Below are 13,355 nucleotides of genomic sequence, written 5' to 3' on the forward strand. Positions count from 1 at the left end.
GTAAATATGGTGAAACCCCATCTCTACTAAAAATACAAAAATCAGTCAGGCACAGTGGTGGGTGCCTGTAATTCCAGCTACTAAGGAGGCTAAGGCAGGAGAATCACTTGATCCTGGGAGACAGAGGTTGCAGTGAGCTGAGATCATGTCATTGCATACCAACCTGGGTGACAAGAGTGAAACTCCGTCTCAAAGAAAGAAAAAAAAGAAAACTGGCTGTGGTTAAATGAATATGCTTAGTTTTTTAAATTTTACTTCTTACATTTTTTAGATGGGGTCTTGCTCATCACACAGCCTGGAGTGCAGTGGCTGGATCATAGCTCACTATAGCCTTGACCTGCTGGCTCAGGTAGGTGATCCTCCCATTTCAGCCTCCAGAGTAGCTGGAACTACAGGTATTCACCACCACACCCAGCTAATTTTGTTATTGTTGTTGTTCTTTTTATTTGTTGTATTTTTTTTAGAGACGGGGTTTCACCATATTGATCAGGCTGGTCTCGAACTCCTGACCTCACGTGATCGGGCCACCTCGGCCTCCCAAAGTGCTGGGATTACAGGCATGAGCCACTGTGCCCAGCCTCGGCTAACTTTTTGTAGAGATGGGGTTTTGCCATGTTGCCTATGCTGGTCTCAAACTCCTAAACTCAAGTGATTTGCCTGCCTCGGTCTCCCAAAGTGCTGAGATTACAGGTGTGAGCTATCATGAAGGTCTTGTTTTTTTTTTAATTTTAATAGTAATTCCAATTAGGTAAATGCTATCACTCTTTTCCCCTTCTAAAGATATGATTGAACTTCATTAATAATCCTCAACTTTTCATCAAGATGGTGAATGCCATCTTAAAACCTATTGGAGATTGGTTTTATATTTAGATTTATATAACTGGTTATTCGAACATATATAAATACTGGCAAAATTCCTTCACTGTCTCAGAACCAAGCATGATTCACCTGTGTTTTGTGTTTATTTGCCTCCTAACAGCAACAGCTGAAGATAAGGCAACAATGTCTACAGTTTGGGCCTTAACTATGCCAAACTAATTAGAATTCCTTGTATTTAAAATGCTTCCTTTTGCTTACTGAAAAGCACTTTAGGATGTGGTTTATGTGTAGTATCAAATAAAGGATAATTAACACCTAAAAATAAAATAAAATAGGCCAGCAGCGTTGGTTCATGCCTATAATCCTAGTACTCTAGGAGGCAGAGACAGGCGTTATCACCTGAGATCAGGAGTTTTGACATCAGCCTGGACAACATGGTGAAACCCGTCTCTACTTAAAATACGAAAATTAGCTGGGCATGGTGGCAGAAACCTGTAGTCCCAGCTATTCAGGAGGCTAAGGTAGGAGAGTCCCTTGAACCAGGGAAGCAGAGGTTGCAGTGAGCTGAGATAGTGCCACTCCACTCCAGCATGGTGACACAGCGAGATTCCATCTCAAAAAAAAAAGGCCAGGTATGGCTCATGTCTATAATCTTAGTACCTTGGGAGGCCAAGATGGGAGGATCATGAGGTCAGGAGTTCAAGACCTGCCTGACCAACTTGGAGAAACCCCATCTCTACCAAAAATACAAAAAAATCAGCTGAGCATAGTGGCATACGCCTGTAATCCCCGATAGGAGGCTGAAACAGGAGAATGGCTGAATCCAGGAGGCAGAGGCTGCAGTGGGCCGAGATCAGGCCACTGCACTCCAGCCTGGGCCTGGGCAACAGATTAAGACTCCGTCTGAGGGGTGGGAAGAAAGAAGTTTCAAAAACAGGCTGGGCACACTGGTTCATGCCTGTAATCCCAGCACTTTGGGAGGCCAAAGCATGCAGATCACAATATCAGGAGTTCGAGACCAGCCTGACCAACATGGTGAAACCCAATCTCTACTAAAAATACAAAAATTAGCCGGGCATTGTGGCATGCTCCTATAATCACAGCTACTCGGGCAGCTGAGGCAGGAGAATCACTTGAACCCAGGAGGCAAAGATTTCAGCGAGCACCACTGCACTCCAGCCTGGCAACATAGCGAGACTCCATTTCAAAAAAGAAATAAAAAAAGGAGTTTCAAAAACAAACCACTCCAGCCAGGAGCGGTGGCTCATGTTTGTAATCCCAGCACTATAAGAGGCCGAGGCAGGCAGATCACGAGCTCAGGAGGTCAGGAGTTCGAGACCAGCCTGGTCAACATAGTGAAACCCCATCTCTACTAAAAATACAAAAATTAGCCAGGCGTGGTGGTGGGTGACTGTAATCCCAGCTACTCAGGAGGCTGAGGCAGGAGAATCGCTTGAACCCAGGAGGCGGGGGATGCAGTGAGCCGAGATCATGCCACTGCAATCCAACCTAGGTGACACAGCTAGACTCCATCTCAAAAAAGAAAAAAACCTGTCAAGCAATATTCATCTTTTTTTTTTGAGACGGAGTTTCGCTCTTGTTACCCAGGCTGGAGTGCAATGGCGCGATCTCGGCTCACTGCAACCTCCGCCTCCTGGGTTCAGGCAATTCTTCTGCCTCAGCCTCCTGAGTAGCTGGGATTACAGGCAGGCGCCACCACGCCCAGCTAATTTTTTTTTGCATTTTTAGTAGAGACGGGTTTTCACCATGTTGACCAGGAAGGTCTCGATCTCTTGACCTCGTGATCCACCTGCCTCGGCCTCCCAAAGTGCTGGGATTACAGGCATGAGCCACCGCACCTGGCTCATCTTTCAAGCTAGTTCTAATTTTCCAGATTATTCATGTTTTTTTCCTAACACAATTCACAGTGCATCCTAGTATTCATTCTACTTGACTCTATTCTGAAGTCAAATTTCTTTTTCTCCCGTTTTCTTCTTTTTTGTTTTTTTTGAGATGGAGTCTTGCTCTGCGGCCCAGGCTGGAGTACAGTGGTGCAACCTCGGTTCAGTGCAACCTCGCCTCCCGGATTCAAGCAATTCACCTGCCTCAACCTCCTAAGTAGCTGGGATTACAGGCGTGCGCCACTACGCCCAGCTAATTTTTCTTTTTTAGTAGAGACAGCATTTCATCATGTTGACCAGGCTGGTCTTGAACTCCTAACCTCGTGATGTGCCCACCTCAGCCTCCCAAAGTGCTGGGATTACAGGCATGAGCCATCATACCCAGCCTCTTCTTTTTCTTTCTAAAGATACAGAGTCTTGCACTCTCTGCCCAGGCTACAGTACAGTGAGACAGACCATGTCTCACTGCAGCCTAAAACTCCTGGCCTCCAATCCACCAGCCTAAGATTCCCAAGTAACCAGGACTATAAGTATGTACCACCATGTCCAGCTAATTTTTTTTTTTTCTGGTAGAGAAGGGTCTTGCCGTGTTGTCCAGATTATTCTCAATCAATCCTCCTGTCTCAGCCTCCAAAAGTGCTGAGGTTATACAGGTATGAGACACCGCACCCAGCCACAAATGATTTTTGGGAACTGGGCTGGGCACAGTGACTCACGCCTGTAATCCCAGCACTTTGGGAAGCAAGGCGGATGATCATTTGACGCCAGGAGTTTGAGACAAGCCTGGCCAACATGGTGAAACCCCATCTCTACTTAAAAATACAAAAAATAGCTGGTTATGGGGGCACACACCTGTAGTCCCAGGTACTTGGGAGGCTGAGGTACAAAAATCACTTGAACCTGGGAAGCAGAGGTTGCAGTGAGCAAAGATAATGCCACTGCACTCCTGCCTGGGCAACAGACTGAGACTCTGTCTCTAAATAAATACATAAATATGAGAACTGTATATTATTCATTTAAAAGATATTCTAGCTGGGCACAGCAGCTCATGCCTATAATCCCAGCACTTTGGGAGGCTGAGGCGGCCAGATCACAAGGTTAGGAGTTCGAGATAAGCCTGGGCAACATAGTGAAATCCCATCTCTACTAAAAATACCAAAATTAGCCAGGTATGGTGGAATGACTCTGTAGTCTCAGCTGTTTGGGAGGCTGCAGCTGGAGAATCTCTTGAACCTGGGAGGCAGGGGTTGCAGTGAGCTGAGATTACACCACTGTACTCCAGACGAGGCAAGAGAGTAAGACTCCATCTCAAAAGGGAAAAAAAAAAAAAAAAAAAAGAGCATATTCCAGAAAGGTGTTCACAGGCTTTTTGATTTTATAAATCCTCTTGGGGGCAGAGCACGGTGGCTCACACCTGTAATCTAGCACTTTGGGAGGCAGAGGTGGGTGGATCACCTGAGGTCAGGAGTTCAAGACCAGCCTGGCAAACATGGTGAAATCCCATCTCTACTAAAAACGCAAAAATTTGGCCAGGCACAGTGGCTCACACCTATAATCCCAGCACTTTGGAAGGCCGAGGTGGGTGGATCACCTGAAGTCAGGAGTTCAAGACCAGCCTAGCCAGGATGGTAAAACCCTGTCTCAACTAAAAACACAAAAATTAGCCAGATGTGGTGGCGGGCACCTATAATACCAGGTACTTGGGAGGCTGAGGCAGGAGAATTGCTTGAACCCGGGAGGCAGAGGTTGCAGTGAGTCAAGAACGTGCCACTGCACTCAGCCTGGGCAACAAGAGCAAGACTCCATCTCAGGAAAAAAAAGAAAAAAACTTGCTGAGTATGGTGATGCGCGCCTGTAATCCCAGCCACTCAGGAGGCTCAGGCAGCAGGCAGAGGTTGCAGGGAGCCAAGATCGCGCCACTGCACTCTAGCCTGGACTACAAGAGTGAAACTCCATCTCAAAAAAAAAAAAACCTCTTGCCCAAGAGAATAGGTTTCTTTAGACTACGAAGGGGTCTAAGACACGAACCCTGCTCTGGAGGGATAAGCTCTGTTGCCAAGGCTGGAGTGCCGTGGCACAATCAGGGTTCACTGTAACCTCAACCTCCCAGGTTCAAGCAAACCTCCCATCTCAGTTTAACAAGTAGCTAAACTACAGGCACAAGCCACCCCCATCTAACAGTTTTATTTTCTGTAGAGATGAGGTCTCAATATATTGACCAGGCTGGTCTCAAGCTCCTGGACTCAAGTGATCCTTCCTCCTCTGCCTCCCAAAGTCCTGTGTGAACCACTAGGCCTGGCTGAAAATACTCTTCAAAATACTTTTTGGGAAGGCAGAAGGACTATAACAAAAATAGAATACTGATTCTGTTATTTACTGGCTATGTGATTTAACTTGGTTTCAATTTTGTCATCTGTAAAATGAGGATAACTACAAGGAAGTTTTATGAGCATTAAAATGATAATATATAATGTTATCTACCATACTGACTCACAAGAGTTGTTCGATATTAGTGTCTATGTCCTTCTCAATCTCTACATGCTATAGCCTATCGTATCAAGATTCCGATGCTTAAGATCCAACTTTAAAACTTTTCAACAGTTTTCCTATAAAAACTCAAGTCTCCTATTAGCCCCAACCCACTCTGTCTACTCTAAAATCCACTGCATCCTAGTATTTACCTTTCATTTGTATTTTGTTGTTGTTTCTGAGCCAGCTCTGGCTCTGTCACCCAGGCTGAAGTACAGTGGCTCTATGACAGCTAACTGCAATCTCTGCCTCCTGGACTCAAGCCATCCTCCCACCTCAGCCTCCCAAGTAGCTCGGACTACAGGTGCACAACACCATGCTTGGCTAATTTTTGTATTTTTTGTAGAGACAAGGTTTTGCCATGTTGCCCATGCAGGTTTCAAAGAGCTCAAGCAAGCCGCCTGCCTTGGCCTCCCAAAGTGGTGGGATTACAGGTGTGAGCCACCAAGCCTGGCCTATTTAATATGAACTTGTACATTCAGGTATCAAATCCCCTAGCCAGTTGTTTTTTGTTTTGTTTTGTTTTTTAAGACAGAGTTTTGCTCTTTTTGCCCAGGTTGGAGTGCAGTGGCGCCATCTTAGTTCACTGCAACCTCCGCCTCCTGGGTTCAAGTGATTCTCCTGCATCAGCCTCCTGAGTATCTGGGATTACAGGAGCACACCATCATGCCCAGCTAATTTTTTGTATTTTTAGTACAGGCAGGGTTTCATCCTGTTGGCCAAACTGGTTTCAAACTCCTGACCTCTAGTGATCCCCACCAGTCTCAGCCTCCCAAAGTACAGGCAAGAGCCACTGCGCCCACCTGACAAACTTATTAAGTGAACTTCTAACACCACAGCTTATAAATTTTTTTAAGAGACAGAGTCTCACTCTGTGCCTGGGCTGCAATGCACTGTCATGATCAGGGTCTCACTCTGCACCCAGGTTGCAGTGCAACGGCACAATCATAGCTCACTAGCGGCTCAAGAGTAGTGAGCTATGATTGTGCCAGTGCTTGCCTCCTGAGTAGCTGGGAACACAGGCTTGAGACACCACGCCCAGCATCACAGTTCTTGATTTGTTGCTTTGACTTAATCACATCTCCACCTTGATGTACTCAAAATGTTTTTATTAGACATAAATTTTTCTAATCACATTTGTGCTCTCTACACAAATGTGATCATTATCTCCCATCACAATTAACAGACTTTCAAAAATTGATTTGGTTTCTACTGAAATAAAATGTAGAAGAACGTGCTGGGCGCAGTGGCTCACGCCTGTAATCCCATCACTTTGGGAGGCCAAGGCGGGTGGATCACGAGTTCAAGAGATCGAGACCATCCTGGTCAACATGGTGAAAATCCGTCTCTACTAAAAATACAAAAAAAAAAATTAGCTGGGCATGGTGGCGTGTGCCTGTAATCCCAGCTACTCAGGAGGCTGAGGCAGGAGAATTGCCTGAACCCGGGAGGAGGAGGTTGCGGTGAGCCGAGATCGCGCCATTGCACTCCAGCCTGGGTAACAAGAGCAAAACTCTGTCTCAAAAAAAAAAAAAGTAGAAGAACACAGTAAACTAAATGATGGAAATGAATCCCTTAAAAACAAAATTTATTTTAAAGTCTAGAAGGTATGCAACGTTTACCACACATAATCTCAAATTGTTTTATGGGAGGAAGAGTTTGAAAATTTCTAACATAAAATACAACCAGAATAGAATATTATTTGGTATTAAAAAGGAATGAGGCCAGGTGCAGTGCCTCATCCCTGTCATCCCAGCATTTTGGGAGGCTAAGGCAGGCAGAACACTTGAGGTGAGGAGTTCGAGACCACCCTGGCCAACAAAGTGAAACCCGTCTCCACTAAAAATACAAAAATCAGCCAGGTGTGGTGGCAGGAGGCTGAGGCAGAAGCACTTGAACTTGGGAAGTGGAGGTTGCAGTGAGCCAAGACTGCAACACAGCCCTCTAGCCTGGGCAACAGAGTCTCAGTCTCTGATAAAGAAAAAAAAAAAAAAAAAAACAATGCTGGGCACGGTGGCTCACGCCTGTAATCCCAACACTCCCAGCACTTTGGGAGACAGAGGCGGGCGGATCACGAGGTCAGGAGTTGGAGAATAGCCTGGCCAACATACTGAAACCCTGTCTCTACTAAAAATACAAAAAAACTAGCTGGGCATGGTGGCGGGCGCCTGTAATCCTAGCTACTCAGGAGGCTGAAGCAGGAGAATCGCTTGAACCCAGGAGGTGGAGGCTGTAGCAAGCTGAGGCCCCGCCACTACACACCAGCCTGGGTGACAGTGCAACACTCCATCTCAAAAAAAAAAAAAAGGACTGGGCACGGTGGCTCACGCCTGTAATCCCAGCACTTTGGGAGGCCGAGGTGAGTGGATCACAAGGTCAAGAGATGGAGACCATCCTGGCCAACATGGTGAAACCCCGTTTCTACTAAAAATACAAAAATTAGACGGGTGTGGTGGCGTGCACCTGTAGTCCCAGCTACTCAGGAGGCTGAGGCAGGAAAATTGATTGAACCGGTAGGCGAAAGTTGCAGTGAGTCGAGATCGCGCCATTGTACACCAGCATGGTGACAGAGCTAAACTCCGTCGAAAAAAAGAAAAAGAGAAAGAAAGGAAGGAAGAGGAAGAGAGAGAGAGAGAGACAGAGAGACAGAGAGGGAGGGAGGGAGGGAGGGAAAGAAGGAAGGAAGGAAGGAAGGAAGGAAAGAAGGAAGGAAGGAAGGACGGACGGACTGACGGACGGACTCACTGGGACGCGGTGGCTCATGCCTGTAATCCCAGCACTCTGGGAGGACAAGGCAGGCGGATCACGAGGTCAGGTGATCTAGACCATCCTGGCTAACACGGTGAAACCCTCCCCCGCCCCCGCCTTCTCTACTGGAAAATACCAAAAAAAATTAGCCAGGTGTGGTGGCAGGCGCCTGTAGTCCCAGCTACTCGGAAGGCTGAGGCAGGAGGATTGCTTGAACCTGGGAGGTGGAGGCTGCAGTGAGCCAAGATCACGCCACTGCACTCCTGCCTGAGCTACAGAGCGAGATTCCATCTCAAAAAAAAAAAGAAGGGGAGGAATGAAGTCCTGATACATGCTACAACATGGATGAACCTTGAAAACGCCATGTTCAGTGAAACAAACCAGGCAAAGAAAGACACATATTGTATGATTCTTTTTATAGGCAAATCTAAACAGAAAATATACTGGTGGTTACCTGAGGCTGGGGGGAGAGGGAATGGGGAGTTACTGCTAAATGGCTTCTAGAGATTCTTTTTGGGATGACGAACTAAATAGTGGTTGATGGCTCTAGTACTTAATATAGTTTTAGAATATCAATGAATTATATACTGTAGAAAGCTGAATTTTCTGGTATGTGAATCATATTTCAATAAAGCAATTATTTAATTTTTTTTTAAGTTGCCACTGAAAAGCCACAATAATTTTGTTAGCAAAGGAAATCACGAAGTGACTGAAAATCTAACCTGTAATGTAAGCCAGGTCAACCTCCAAATTCCTTCTCCCATTCCTAACAAGTACATGAAACTAGAGACAGTGTGTGAATCAAAGAATTCCAGACACAATTAGCTGTTAACTAGAATAGTAAGTGGCTTCCTGGGCTCTGTCACTAATAAACTGTAGGGGGCTTCCAACCTCAGTGATTACGGAAGTAGTACTTTTCATCAGCAAGCTCAAGAAGGAATGTCAAAATAGGATGACACTTGCCTAGTCGCTCTACAAAAAACTGAAAAACCAAAAGGGGTGTCATCTACACACTCCTAAGTCTATGCAGGTGTCAGCCTGCCCCCAACCAACACCAGCCAGCAGCGAGCACCATTCAACCACATCTCAACTTGCTCCTTACAAAGTGACACTTACACTAAAAAGTCCTTAGATCTCATTTGTTTAAAATGACAGATATACACCCCTCACAGGGTTCTCACTCAACGCCTTCCAGCCTCCGCCCTGCCCCTGCCCCTGCCCACCCTCAAACCTACACACGTGTTAGCCCGACACCGCCCCACCGGGTCCCACGTGCACCTGGTCTAACACACTCCCCACGTGTGGGCGCCCCACGGGCTTCCTCAGGTAGCCAAGATCACCGCGTGACCCCGGGTCTCTCGAGATATGAGACAGAAAGGACGAGGCCCTAAGTCCCTGAGGTCCCAACCCTGCGGGGAGTGTCCACACCCATCCTCCATACTAACCCCAACAAATCCAAGGGCCGGGGGCGACGGCCCCTTTAAGACGCGGCCCAGTTGTCGCCCGCAGAGAGGGGCGCAACAAGGCCTACACAACCCCCACTCCGTTCACCCGCCCACGTCCAGTCGCCTCACCTCGGGCCGCCGGGCCCCGCCGCCGCGGCGGCGGCGGAGGGGGGGCGGATTGCGGGCGGGGTCCGGAGGGGGGGGTCGCCCCGCCGACGGTGGAGCCGCGGTTCGCTCTCTGAGGCCGTGGGACGGTGACTGCGTTGGGCGTGGACGCTCCTAGCTCGCTCCCTCCGCGGCTCCTGGGACCCCAAGATGGCGGCGGCGCTGAGGCGGCTGCGGGCGCTGGGCCGGCGGCGGCGGCGGCCACTTTCACTCACTGAGAGGAGCGGAGCAGGGACACGGGGAGCCATGGCGGGGGGGAGGAGAGGCGCCATAGCCAGGCCAGAACAATCGAGCCGCTACTCCGGTGGCTTACCCCCGCCCCGCCCACACTCACTGCTCGTCGCTTGCCCGTGGCCACCCGCAGTGCCGCTGCCGTCGGCCTCGTGCAGCTTGCACCCCGCCGCTGCCACCTGACGCCCGGTGCGGACCGGGGTTCCAGGGTAGACCCTGATCCATGCAATCTGAGTACAGATTGGTCGAGGCTGGGACTGGCGAAGATTGCCGAAAGGCAGCGGGGAGGAGGAGGAGGATGTCATCGCTACAGTGAGCAAGCAGATCTCGCGGCAGGAAATGTCGCGAGAGCATTGTAGGCCCGCAACTGCCGAAGCAAGGTTACTTTTCCCGGAAGTAACGTCAATTGAAACCGCCCGGGATCCTGGGAATATTTGTTCCCGCAGGCTAGAGGTGGGAAAGTGTGGCCAAATTGACAACTTGAGGGGAAGGAAAGGCTCGCGGCTGGTATTTTATTACCAGTTTCTGACCCCTTTGGATAGGGTTGTAGATTGTCAGGGAAGTGCCTGGTGTGTGCTCTACTATACAGTAATTAGTTTGGGGCTGCCATTAGACTCTGGGACCAAGAGCGCGATAGGTAAGACAGCATAGTTAGATAATATGTCTAAGTGAAGGTTTTAGGATGCAGGGACTTGGGAACACGCAGACCTCTTATCGGAAATGCCAACCTGTTCTCACATCCACACACTATGCCTCTGAAAAGTGAATAATTGGTTTTACCTGTGCCAACAATACAATTTGAGTCCACTGCCACCCACATTTTCTAAACTTGGGGGAGGGGTCTCGCCATGTTGCCCAGTCTCAGTCTCGTAGGCTGGTCCCAGTCTCCTGGCCTGAGGTGATCCAGACAGGTGTATCACCTCAGGCCGGGAATTTAGAGCAGTCCATTAGACTGGCCGACGTGGGTAGACCCCATCTCTATAAAAAAGAAAAAATAGGCTGGACCTGTAATCCCAGCGCTTTGAAGGCTGAGGCGGATGGATGACCTGAGGTCAGGAGTTCAAGACCAGGCTGGCCAACATGGCAAAACCCCATCTCTGCTAAAAATACAAAAGAAAAGAAAAGAAATGTAATCGACTCAACTACTAGGATCTGTGGTGAGAATTATCTAGTGGAAAGCCTAGGTGTAGATAAGAATTCGAACTTACTAAAAGTTAAATATGCCGTTATTTCTGTTCTTTTGTGCCTTTTTTTTTTTGTCTTTTTGGTGTTGTTTTTTTTTTTCACCCTTTTTGTGGAAAACGGGGTCTCACTATATTGCCCAGGCAGGTTCCGAACTCCTGGGCATCCTCCCGCCTCTGACTCCCTAAGAGCTGGGATTACGGGTGTGAGCCACAGCGCCTCCCTGTGTCTCATTTTTCAATCCATTTCAATCTGGCCCTTGGCATTTATCAGAAAAGTATTTGTCTAAGGTCATCAAGTAGCCTTCTTGCGCTGAATTAACCGACCTTTAAAAAGTTAAATTTGCTGCTAGGCACAGTGGCTTATGCCTGTAATCCCAGCAATTTGGGAGGCCGAGGTGGGCAGATTTGACATCAGGAGTTCAAGGCCAGCTTGGCCAACATGGTGAAATCCATCTTTTTAGTAAAGTACAGAAATTTAGAAAAAAAGAAAAGTACAGAAATTAGCTGGGCATGTGGTGCATGCCTGTAATCCCAACTACTCAAGAGTCTGAGGCAGGAGAATTGCTTGAACCCGGAGGCAGAGGTTACCGTGAGCCGAGATTGCACTACTGCACTCCAGCCTGTGCAACAGAGCAAGACTCTGTCTCAAAAAATAAAGAAAGAAAATCAACTAGCATAATGTTTGAGTAGCAATGAGCTGTTCTGACTGGAGCATAAACCAAAAGAAAAAGAAAAAAGAAAGATAAGTCACTAAGTTAGCAAAATAACAAGTTGTAGATTCCTCTAAAGTTCAAATGTAGGTTGTCTATTACATTAGGTTTTTATTGCTGGCTAAAAAATTACTACAGTATAGTGGCTTAACATAACATACATTTATTATCTTACAGTTCTGTAGTTGAGAAGTCTGACATGGGTCTCACTGGTCTAAAATCACTGTTGTTTAAAATACATTAGAAAATATGGCCAGGGGCGGTGGCTCATGCCTGTAATCCCAGCACTTTGGGAGACCAAGGCAGGAGGATCACTTTAAGTCAGGAGTTAGACACCAGCCTGGCCAACATGGCGAAACCCTGACTCTACTAAAAAATGCAAAAATTAGCTGGGTGTGGTGGCTCACACTTGTAGTCCTAGCTACTTGGGAGTCTGAGGTGAGAGGATTGCTTGACCTTGAGAGTCCGGGATAGTAGTGAGCCTAGATTGCACCACTCCACTCCAGCCTGGGCAACAGAGCAAGACTCCATCTCAAAAAATAATAATAGGCTGGGTATGGTGGCTCACACCTGTAATCCCAGCACTTTGGGAGGCCAAGGCAGGCAGATCATGAGGTCAGGAGTTAGAGGCCAGCCTGGCCAACATGGTGAAATCCCGTCTCTATTAAAAATACAAAAATTAGCAGGGCACGGTGCTCCTAAGTAGCTGCTAATCCCAGCTACTCAGGATGCTGAGGCAGGAAAATAGCTTGAACGTGGGAAGCGGAGGTTGCAGTGAGCCATTGCACTTCAGCCTGGGTGACAGAGTAAGACTCTGTCTCAAAAAAAAAAAAAAAAAAAACTATTAATTGATAATAATCTCTGTGTCATTTGACTTTGTTGTCATACCTTCCTTCATAATTAGTTCTTTGAAAGTAATATAATGGCTTCTATGAAGCCTTTTAAATGGAACATCTGTTTGCAATTGCAGGCAGTATATGTTTCCTGCTTTTTTCCAGTGTATGGATCATAGTTCCCTGGGTTTTTTTGTTTGTTTGTTTTTTGAGACGGAGTTTCGCTCTTGTTACCCAGGCTGGAGTGCAATGGCGTGATCTCGGCTCACCGCAGCCTCCGCCTCCTGGGTTCAGGCAATTCTTCTGCCTCAGCCTCCTGAGTAGCTGGGATTACAGGCACGCGCCACCATGCCCAGCTAATTTTTTGTATTTTTAGTAGAGACAGGGTTTCACCATGTTGACCAGGATGGTCTCGATCTCTTGACCTCGTGATCCACCCGCCTCGGCCTCCCAAAGTGCTGGGATTACAGGCGTGAGCCACCGCGCCCAGCAGTTCCCTGTTTTTTTTACAAGTCTTGTAATATGTTTGTGGGAAACTGGTGTATTTAAAACAATATACTGGGGCCAGGCACAGTGGCTCATGCCTGTAATTGCAGCACTTTGGGAGGGTGAGGTGGGCAGATCATGAGGTCGGTAGTTCAAGACCAGACTGGCCAACATGGTGAAACCCCATGTCTACTAAAAAATACAAAAATTAGCTGGGCATGGTGGCTTGTGCCTGTAATCCCAGCTACTTGGGAGGCTGAAGTAAGAGAACTGCTTGAACCGGGACCCTGGAGGCAGAGGTTGC

This window comes from Aotus nancymaae, unplaced genomic scaffold (genome assembly GCF_030222135.1).
Source record: "Aotus nancymaae isolate 86718 unplaced genomic scaffold, 86718_ANA_hifiasm-v0.15.2.pri h1tg000011l, whole genome shotgun sequence".
In the NCBI taxonomy this organism is placed as follows: Eukaryota; Metazoa; Chordata; class Mammalia; order Primates; family Aotidae; genus Aotus; species Aotus nancymaae.